Source organism: Sminthopsis crassicaudata, chromosome 4 (genome assembly GCF_048593235.1).
Source record: "Sminthopsis crassicaudata isolate SCR6 chromosome 4, ASM4859323v1, whole genome shotgun sequence".
Lineage (NCBI taxonomy): Eukaryota > Metazoa > Chordata > Mammalia > Dasyuromorphia > Dasyuridae > Sminthopsis > Sminthopsis crassicaudata.
Window position 1 is genome coordinate 108537262 of NC_133620.1, and position 10091 is coordinate 108547352.

Genomic DNA, 10091 nt, shown 5'->3' on the forward strand with positions numbered 1-10091 from the left:
TTTTGCACTGCTCAGGATAAGCATAAGCAAAAAGACCATTGTGAAAATAATTTCAACTTATGTGGCTTCAGCTGTTGCAGAAGATGAAAAACTGGATAAGATTCTTCAAACCAAAGCAACATATAGGTTGATACTTGATAACTTCAGAATGAAAATGTACTTTGGGGAAACAGTAAAAGAACATGGTTCAAGATTAAGAAATGAAAGAGGCTGGAGACTAGTTAGTCTTTTAAGAGAATCAGAAGTCCTGAATACTACTAGTAGTACAATTTATAGAAGACTGATCATGGAGCTAGGAAGGCCTGGGTTCAAGCCCCCACCTCTGACACACTGATTGCACTACCAGCTTAACTCCTCTGCCTTAGCTCACCTGTCACACCACGATAGTAACTGTATATCAGGTCTCAATTAGCAACCACCATAGGAGAGCCTTTCCCCCAAGTCTACTGTGCTCCCCCTAGAGCCTCCTGGTCTCTCCTTTCCTCAACCTCCCTACCCACACATTTCTTTTCCTTCCTTTTACTTTGACTCCTCTTATCCCTTTACCCCTTCTAGTAGCTTACAAGGCATTTTATCTACTCTATTTCTGAACCCTTCTTTATGTATAGTTTTCTTCTATATCTGGCCACGGAAGCCAGATGGCTCTGGAGGAGAAACTGAGGCAGGTGACCTTGCATAGCCCTCCACTTAAATCTAATTCACTTGCATGTCATAGCATCCCTTCCTTGATGTCATGGTTCTCTTCCAGAACTAAGGACAAACAACAACCTAATTAATGAGTTCCTTCCTTTAAGATGAGTTCTTTAAGAACAGAGACCATCTTGCTTTTCAATTTGTATTCCTAGTGCTTGACACAAAGAAAACATTTAATGATTTTTTTTTCATTAATTCCTTTCCAATTGGAAAGGCACCAAGTATTGCCTTAATAATAATGGACTATGTAGGTCTGTCAGAGACTGGCCTAATTTCAGATAAATTAATCATTGGGTTAGCTACAGGGTAATACATTTTTTTTTGTTACAAAAACCCATCATTTGGGTTATATGAGGGCTTGAAGTCTATTTCATTGGAAACTATAGTCATACTGAGGAAAAGATAGATCTCTGAAATACATAAACAAGTAATTATCACTGACAACCATCACAAGCCTTTTTTTTTGCCTTAAGAGATAATAATCAGATGTTGTACCAAAAAAATTTATGACTTCATGACCAGATGAACCTCTTTGTGATAAATCCCTTTGAACTTAGCTATAACCTGGTCCTTGGATGGCATATTTTCAAGTTACCTGACCATTTTCATATGGTCGGAGACCATACCACTGAAAATTTATTCAATGTCTATTATGTGAATAAGATTATTACTGGGAGCTAAATGATGCTCTTGGACTCAAGACTGACAGGGAAAGAATTACGGGGAAGGGGTTCTGTAAGGGCCATGATTTTGACTGAAACAGGGTGATGAAGGAAATGCTTCTAATACAAGAGTGATCCTGTGTGAGAAAACAGCATGTGGATACACAATCACATCCCTACTTCTTGTTACAGAAAGAAGGTGAGGAGGGACAGAGGGAGATCATCTAGTCTAACATCTTTATTTTAAAGATGTAGAAACCGAGGTTGTGATTTGGTCAAGATCTGACAAAATAATAAACAGCAGAGAAAACAGTCAGATCTAAGTTGTCAGACTCCAAAAACTAGAAATAGGCATATTTCTAGAATCTTTGGCTCATACCTGGACGAAAGCTTCCCAAGTAGCCATGAAGACCTCCTGACTTGCTAAATTGGTCCCTACACTGCTTACTCCTAGTAGGGCTAGGCCATCTGAATTTTATTAACTGCTTCACTCCTTCCAGATAATAGCAGTGTGCCATTTATATGGTCAGCAGCACCTGCTGAGGCTTTTTGAGACTGAAAGATGGGATGGGGAAGCCTTTTCCAACTATCTTCCTAATTGCCACTCTCCTCTCCAATTTTTCCTGAACCCAGTTAAGGCTGGCAATAAACTTTTTACAAAGTAGGAGGTGCTGTAATTCACACACACACAAACCCATTAAGTAGGTGGGGTACCTTGTTTCATCATGAGTACTTTGAAATTAAGGCAAATTATTATGTTGATCAGAGTTTCTGAGCTTTTAAAAGTAGTTTGTTTTTGTGTCATAGTTGTATAAATTGTTCTCCTAATCCTGCTCACTTCACTTTGCATCAGTTTAAATAAGTCTTGCTAGATTTCTTTGAAATAATATTCTTTGTAATTTCTTACAGTCTAATATTTTAAAATTGGGATTTTAAAAAAAGGCCTAGAGTAAAAAGGACTCATATTCCTGAATTCAATAAGGATACATCTTTTTAAGATATTTTTTATTGTAAATTTTAATTCCTTAAAATTTTAAATTCCTTTTCAAAGGAATTAATGAAAAAATTAAAAAGAGGGTGGTCTACCTGTACCAGACCTAAAACTAAATTATAAAGCAATGGTCATCAAAACCATTTGGTATTGGTTAAGAAATAGAGTAGTTAAGTGGAATAGATTAGGTTCACAAGACATGATAGTCAATGACTGTCTAGTATTTGATAAATCCAAAGACTCCAGTTTCTGGGATAAGAATTCACTATTTGAGAAAAACTTCTGAGAAAATTGGAAAATAGTATGACAGAAACTAGGCATATAGCAAAATAATGTTGAAATGGGTTCATGATTTAAGCATAGTGGTACTACATGCAAATTAGGAGAATAAGGGATAGTTTACCTCTCAGATCTGTGGAGAAGGAAGGAATTTATGGCCAAGGAAAAACTAAAGAACATTATTTAATGCAAAATGGATCATTTTGATTAACTTAAAAAGGTTTTATAAAACAAAACCAATGCAGCCAAGATTAGAAGCGAAGTAGAAAACTGGAGGAAAATTTTTACATCCTAGGATTCTGATAAAGACTTCCTTTCTAAAATACATAGAGAATTGATTCAAATTTATAAGAATTCTAGCCATTCTCCAGTTGATAAATGGCCAAAGGATATGAACAGACAATTTTCAGACAAAAAAATTAAAGCCATTTCTAGTCACATTTTAAAAAATGCTCCAAATCACTGTTGGTTAGAGAAATACAAATTAAGACAGCTCTGAGGTATCACTTCACACGACTCACATTGGCTAAGATGACAGGAAAATATAATGATAGTGTTGGAGGACATGTGAATAAACTAAGACACTAATACATTGTTGAAATTCTGAACAGATCCAGCCATTTTGGAGAGCAATTTGAAATTATGCTCAAAAAGTTATCAAACTGTCCCTGCCCTTTAATCCAGCAATGTTTCTACTGGACAAAAGAGATCATAAAAAAAGGGAAAAGGATCTAAATGTTTGTAGAAGCCCTTTTTATAGTGGCAAGGAACTGGAAACTGAGTGGATACCCATTAGCTGGAGAATGGCTAAATAAGTTATGATATATGAATATTATAGAATATTATTGTCCTATAAGAAATGATCAGCAGGATGATTTCAGAAAGGCCTGGAGAGACTTACATGAACCAATGATAAGTGAAGTGAGTATAACCAAGAGAACATTTTACACAGCAATAACAAAATTATACAATGATAAATTCTGACAGAATTTCAACAATGAGATGATGCAGGTCAATTCCAATGATGTTGTGATGGAGAGAGCCATCTGCACCTAGGGAGTTGTAGGGACTGAGTGTGGATCACAACATAGTATTTTCACTTTTTTGTTGTTGTTTGCTTGCTTTTTGGTTTCTCTTTTTTTTTCCCTTTTTGATTTGATTTTTCTTTCTTGTGTAGCATGATAATTGTGGAAATATGTATAGAAGAATTATACATGTTTAAAATTTATTGAATTACTTGCCATCTAGGGAAGGGGGTAAAGGAATAGGAGGGAGAAAAAAATTTGGAACACAGGGTTTTGCAAGGGTGAATGTTGAAAATTATGCATATGTATTTAAAATAAAAAGCTTTTTAAAAGAATAAAATTTCAAATGTCAAGTTTAAAATTTTTTAATTTTTTAAAATTAAATTAAAATTTTGATTTTTGAAAATTTTAGCTGTTTTAAATTTTTTAATTTTTAAATTAAATTTTAATTTTAATTTTTAACTCAATATTATAAAAGTATTTCTGTTATTACATAATATAATAATTATAATGATGATGATATAATTAATTAATTGATGATTAAATAAAATTAAAATATATTAAAAAATTTTTAATTAAATTGAAAAAATTAACCACATTTTGATGTTATCATACATTTCCATTGTTAGGTCTTTAATCATGTAGTCTTCTGATCTTCCCATCCTTTTCTGTATTCTTCAGGTTCATTGTTTCTTTTTTCAGTTCATATAACACAATTTTTTTAGCTACTCTTCAATATTTCGTTTCAAGTTGTTTGCTGTCACATAAAATGTTATTGTATATAGGATAAATATAGATCTTTTATTTTTTCTTCCTTTGAACTTACTTAACACTGGGATTTCTGAATCAAAAGGAATGGATATCTATTAGGTTCTTACTAAGTGCTAATGAGATAATGAGATATTAGGTTCTTACTAAGTGCTAAGTCGGTACTTGACAATTCTCTAGTTCCGGCCTTTCCTGGGGAAGAGCTTACATGCTTAGGAGGAGCAAGTTCTTTGGTTGAAGTAATTCTTCCCAGAAGCCCTTGTATTATCCCACGCCCATTCTCTTGGAGGATAAAGAGGTTAGCTCTGGAGGAAAAAGGGAGTTTTTTTCTGGACCAGACTTGAGGCTGCTCTCTGCAGGAAGGGAAGTCGGCTCTCTACAGGAAGAAGAATCTGTCCGAGAGATTTGAGTTGACACGGCAGATTTCCTCCCAGAGAGCGATCGGCAGCTTCTGGAGACAACAGCAGCCGACAACAGCACGTTACAAATTGGCGTCCACAACATGGGGCAAGGACTTTTCCTTATCCTGACAAGGACTTATTCTGAGCCCTTTAGAGGAGCTAGGACCGGACCATCACAATTTGGCGCCCAAACAGGGGACATGAGCCCTGGACCCCTCAGATCGCCGTTCCAAAGGGGACCTTGTGGGCTAGGCCCACAACGAGTAGAAGGGCTGCCGTGATGGGCCCTGGAAGCCTAGGGCATGGGCCCCAGGTGGAGCCGCCACAGGTGCAGATCTTGGTGGTAGTAGCAAAATATTCAAATGAGAACTTTGAAGGCCAAAGTGGAGAAGGGGTTCCATGTGAACAGCAGTTGAAACATAGGTCAGTCGGTCCCTGAGATAGGCGAGCACTGTTCCGAAGGGACGGAGGATGGCCCTCTGTTGCCCTCGGCCTATCGAAAGGGAGTCAGGTTCAGATCCCCAATCCGGAGTGGTGGAGAAGGACGCTGTGAGGCATCCAGTGCAGTAATGCGACCAATCCGGGAGAAGCTGTCGGGAGCCCTGGGGAGAGTTCTCTTTTCTTTGTGAAGGGCAAGGCTGCCCTGAAATGGGTTCGCCCCGAGAGAGGGGCCCATGCCTTGGAAAGCGTCAGGGTTCCAGCAGCGTCCGGTGAGCTCTCGCTGGCCCTTGAAAGCAGGTCTCCAAGGAGAACAGCCTCTGGCATCTAAGGGCATCACAGACCTGTTATTGCTCAATCTCGGGTGGCTGAACGCCAGATATCATTTAGCATAATTATGAATTGGTATCTATTAAATATGAAGTTTTGGCACATTCAAATCTTGCTTTTCTTTTTTTTTTATTGTGATATTCCAAAGTAACTTAAATTAATGTCACTATGCAGCTTCTAAAGAAGCTAGATAATTTATGGATTAATAGAGTCCTAAATTTAGATGTGGGACTCCAAACAAAATTGTCAAAAAGGAACCTTCACCTATTGTCACACTTATATCCAGTGACATCTGGGTAGTGGGAATCATTTTTGAACAGCCATTATGCCTACAGGAATTAATAACGAGGGAAATAATCTTACAACTCAAGGAATATTTCCTTTCCCAAGTCACTGTAATCAGTAAATTCCCTAGACATAAGAATTAGCATACAGCTGTTGCTTGACACACGGCAGTTTAGTTGGAATCAAGGCTTCCACATTTCTGGAGTCTTAATAATGCTTTCCCTTCCCTATTTTGATCTGCCTTCTGAGAGCTGGATGGGGAAGGAACACTTAGCCCCATCTGGTCTCCTTGTAACTATCAGCATATGGTTACCTATTTCTCTTTGTGCTTATTCTTTCCTGGTCTTATTCAAAGTGAACATCTTGTGATGGATAAGTCTGAGACTGGTTATGATCTTTGGAGTTTCAGAAGGGTCTATGCCATTCTGGAAGGCTTGTGCTGCAATAATTGCAGCACTGCTGGAGAGGCTGGGTAATTTATGGTAAAATATGCCTCAGGCATTGAAGGATAATGTTTTATACCCACTGCGCTTGCTAAAAATTAACTAGGTTTATAGCAGACTGTTATGGAACACATACTAGGCAGGACTCAGGAGCTACAGTATCAGAAGGCCCATAGAGGATCTTGAAAGTATTAAGTTCTTTCTCTGGGGGCCCAACCTATCAATGAAAATACAAGTTTGAGAAGAAACTACATTTGAGAAGAGTGCTCCACCTTTTTGTTTCTTTGAAGACTGCCCTTAATATTCACTTTATTCTGATTTCATAATTTAAGGCGTTTGGAGTAGAAGAAAGTACACAATGCTCTGTTCTTTTTTTTTTTCTGTTGCTCTGTTCTTTTCCACTCCTTTGGTTTGACACTGATTTATTCTTAATGCTAAAATTGCTCCATACATAAGTGACTACAATTCACTTTCTTTTAAGTAGAATTTGATTTTAATTGGCCTTTTGTTAGAAGGTCAGAAGAAAGGTCAAGAATAGAGGGAAAAAAACCATGAAAGAAGATTCCCTTTGGTATCCAACAAAAAAATAAAACCAAGGATGCCATATTTCACAATAATCACGACCTAGAATAGACCCTGGAGAAAATTCTGAGTAAATGACATCAGGACAACACCATTTTCATTTATACATTTATTACCCAATTTTCATTAATACATCAAATGTTGGTCCAGATTCCAAATTCTAGGACTCTTTCACTTTTGCTCTAGGCTTTATACTCTCTTCTGCAACCTTGGATTGTTAGTATAAAGGAAATTTAACTCTGGGTTTCAAAAGTATTATCTAGATGATTTGATAAACTAATCTAGGATGTGCTCATGGCCTCTCCCAGTGATGCAAAATAACTGAGAATAGTACTCGAAGGTTTCAAGACTGGTAAGACTTCTTGCATCTTGTGCCACAGCTTCCAGAGAAACCAAGATCAATTCTGCATTAGGAAGGATCTGAGGAGTACTTCAAAGGAAGACCTTTGGCCCTTTTACAAACCTATTTCCTCTAGCCTCTTACAAGTATGGAACTGGGACTTTCTATTGTTAGTATTTTTTTTTTATTTAAAAAGAATTTTACTTATATCTTTTGTTTTTAATTGACCTATATTTCCCAACATATGTCTTGCCCTCCCAAGAAATGAGAGAAAGAAAAAATAAAGACACAAAAACTTGCCCAATTTAAAGGCTCTTGGAAAATTAGAATGGCACAAACAGAAGACAATAACTCCATGAGACAATAAGATTAAAACCATATCAAAAAACAATATTTTGAAAGAGCTTGATATTATGTTCAGTACTTTGTATTTTTAGTTCTCTACCTCTGTAAAGAAAAATCAAATACCTTTTTAAAAAATTTCAGGTTTAACATGATAGTTCCAACATTGCTGTTTATGATCCTTTCTGTACTTCTTTCTGCTCTCTTCTATTTTTAATGATTCATTAATGTTCTTTTTTTCTTTTTTGTTATCACTGTCACTATTTCTCTGATTCCCTTCAACTTTCTACTCTCCCAACAAATAAGTATATTTTCACAAAACTACTCAAACATTAGCTACATCTAGAAATATCTGTCCCTTTAGCCCATCAACACCCTCTCAAAAAATGGTAGAAAGCATGATTCATCATTACTCTTCCAGAGTTGTAATTGGCCATTGTATTGATCATAGTTCCTAGTCTTTTGCATTTATTTTCCTATACAATGCTACAATCATTGTATAAATTGTTCTCCTGTAATTTATACAGTGACAACAATAGGGATAGATAACTTTGAAAGATTTAAGATTTTATCAACACGATGACTAAGGACTCATGAAGAAACATATTTCCCACCTTCTCTTTCTTTTTCTGGACATGGTTGTGTGGGGATTTATTTTGCTTGGCTACACATATTTGTAAATGATTTTATGTTATTTTTTTCCCTTCTTAATGGGTAGGGGAGAATGAGATGGGAAGAAATAGAATTTAAAAATGAAATAAAATTGAATTTACTTTTAAAAATTTTTCCTAATTCTGTTCACTTCATCTGCATCCGTTCATCAAACTTTTCCAGGCTTTCCTAATCTGTTCTTTTTGTCATTTCTTATAAAACAATAATATTCCATTATATTCATAGGCATTCAGGGTATTCCCCACTTGATAAGTAACCACTCTGCTTCCAGTTCTTTGGTACCAAAAAAGTGCTATTATATCAAGCCCCTTGTTAATAACTTTTAGGGCACATTTTAGAAATGAACAAAATAATATTTGATTGATAGATTTTCTCTGAGATGGAGAATTTGAAAAATAACCTGAATTCTTTTTCTTTTAAATTAGACTTCCTCAATACTGAATCTATGTCCATACTGCCATACTCTGGCCAGAGCCAGCCTACTGTAGTTGGAGGAACCCTCTTGATAGATAGCTCATATAAAAACCAAAATATGGAATAGAAAAATAACAAATATTGTAACAGTAAGTCTTGGACTTAATTGCATAAAAGAGAATGATATGAAATAAGCCTGGAAAAAGGTAGACTAGAGCCAGATTATGAAAGTCTCCATTTTTTGGAGTTGAAACATTTTCCTGACCTCCAATTTTGTACAACGTGGGAGTGATAAAAGTTACCCTGTCCTGGGCAGCTGAACCAAAACAGAACACAGAGAACAGACCATAAAAGTTCAAGGAAGTTTCTACAACTGTGTTCTTACCTAGTTGGCAATCATTGGCACGTAACTGTTTTTAGCTAGTATTTTTCTATTGTACATTTTGGTAACTTTTCCTAAAAAAGAATATATATACTTTTAATCAGAGAGAAAAACAGTTGTTCTGACTCTTCATCAGGTATATACAAAAAGACTTAACAGTTTAATTCTGATTGTTCCTTGCTCTGCTCTGCCTTTGTATTCCTATGAAAAATCAAACTGCTCTGCTCAAAGCAAAAGTAAATAGAGGACAAGGCATGTAGTTCCATGGTTTTTTAAAAATGCTAATCTATGTATCTAGTGCTTCATTACCCCCAACTATTACTTCAGAACTGTCTTTCCATTTCTTTGGTTATTTATAAGTTAATAATAGGCTTTTATGAATTTTAATTCCTTTCATATTTTGGAATTTTGATGTTGTTGTTCAATCTGTCAGTGAGTTCAATTCTTCATGACCTCACACACCAAAGCATTCCAAGATCTTCTATTCTCCACTATTTCCAGAAAATTTCCAAACTCGTGTTTGCTCTTTCTTTGACACTATCTATCCATCTCATCCTCCAAACCTCCTTCTCCTTTTGCCTTCAGTCTTTCCCAATGAGACAAGTAGTTATTTCTCTATTGTATTTAATAACTTTTCCCCTCCTTCCTCCTGCCCCCCCCCAGATAAAAATAAGGTAAAATTAACGTGAGAAGGAAATCAAAAACGCAAGTGGACAAAAACAAGGACAAGGACAAAAACAGAGAGAGTGGAAATGCTATATAATGATCACAAAACAGGTAATTTTGATTATATTAAGTTAAAAAGGTTTTGTACAAACAAAACTAATGCAGACTAGATTAGAAGGGAAGCAATTAACAGCGAAAACATTTTTACATTCAAAGGTTCTGATAAAGGCTCATTTCTAAAATATATAGAGAATTGACTCAAATTTATCATTTTCCAATTGATAAATGGTCAAAGCATATGAGTACACAATTTTCAGATGAAGAAATTGAAACTATTTCTAGCCATATAAAAAGGTGCTCCAAATCACTATTGATCAG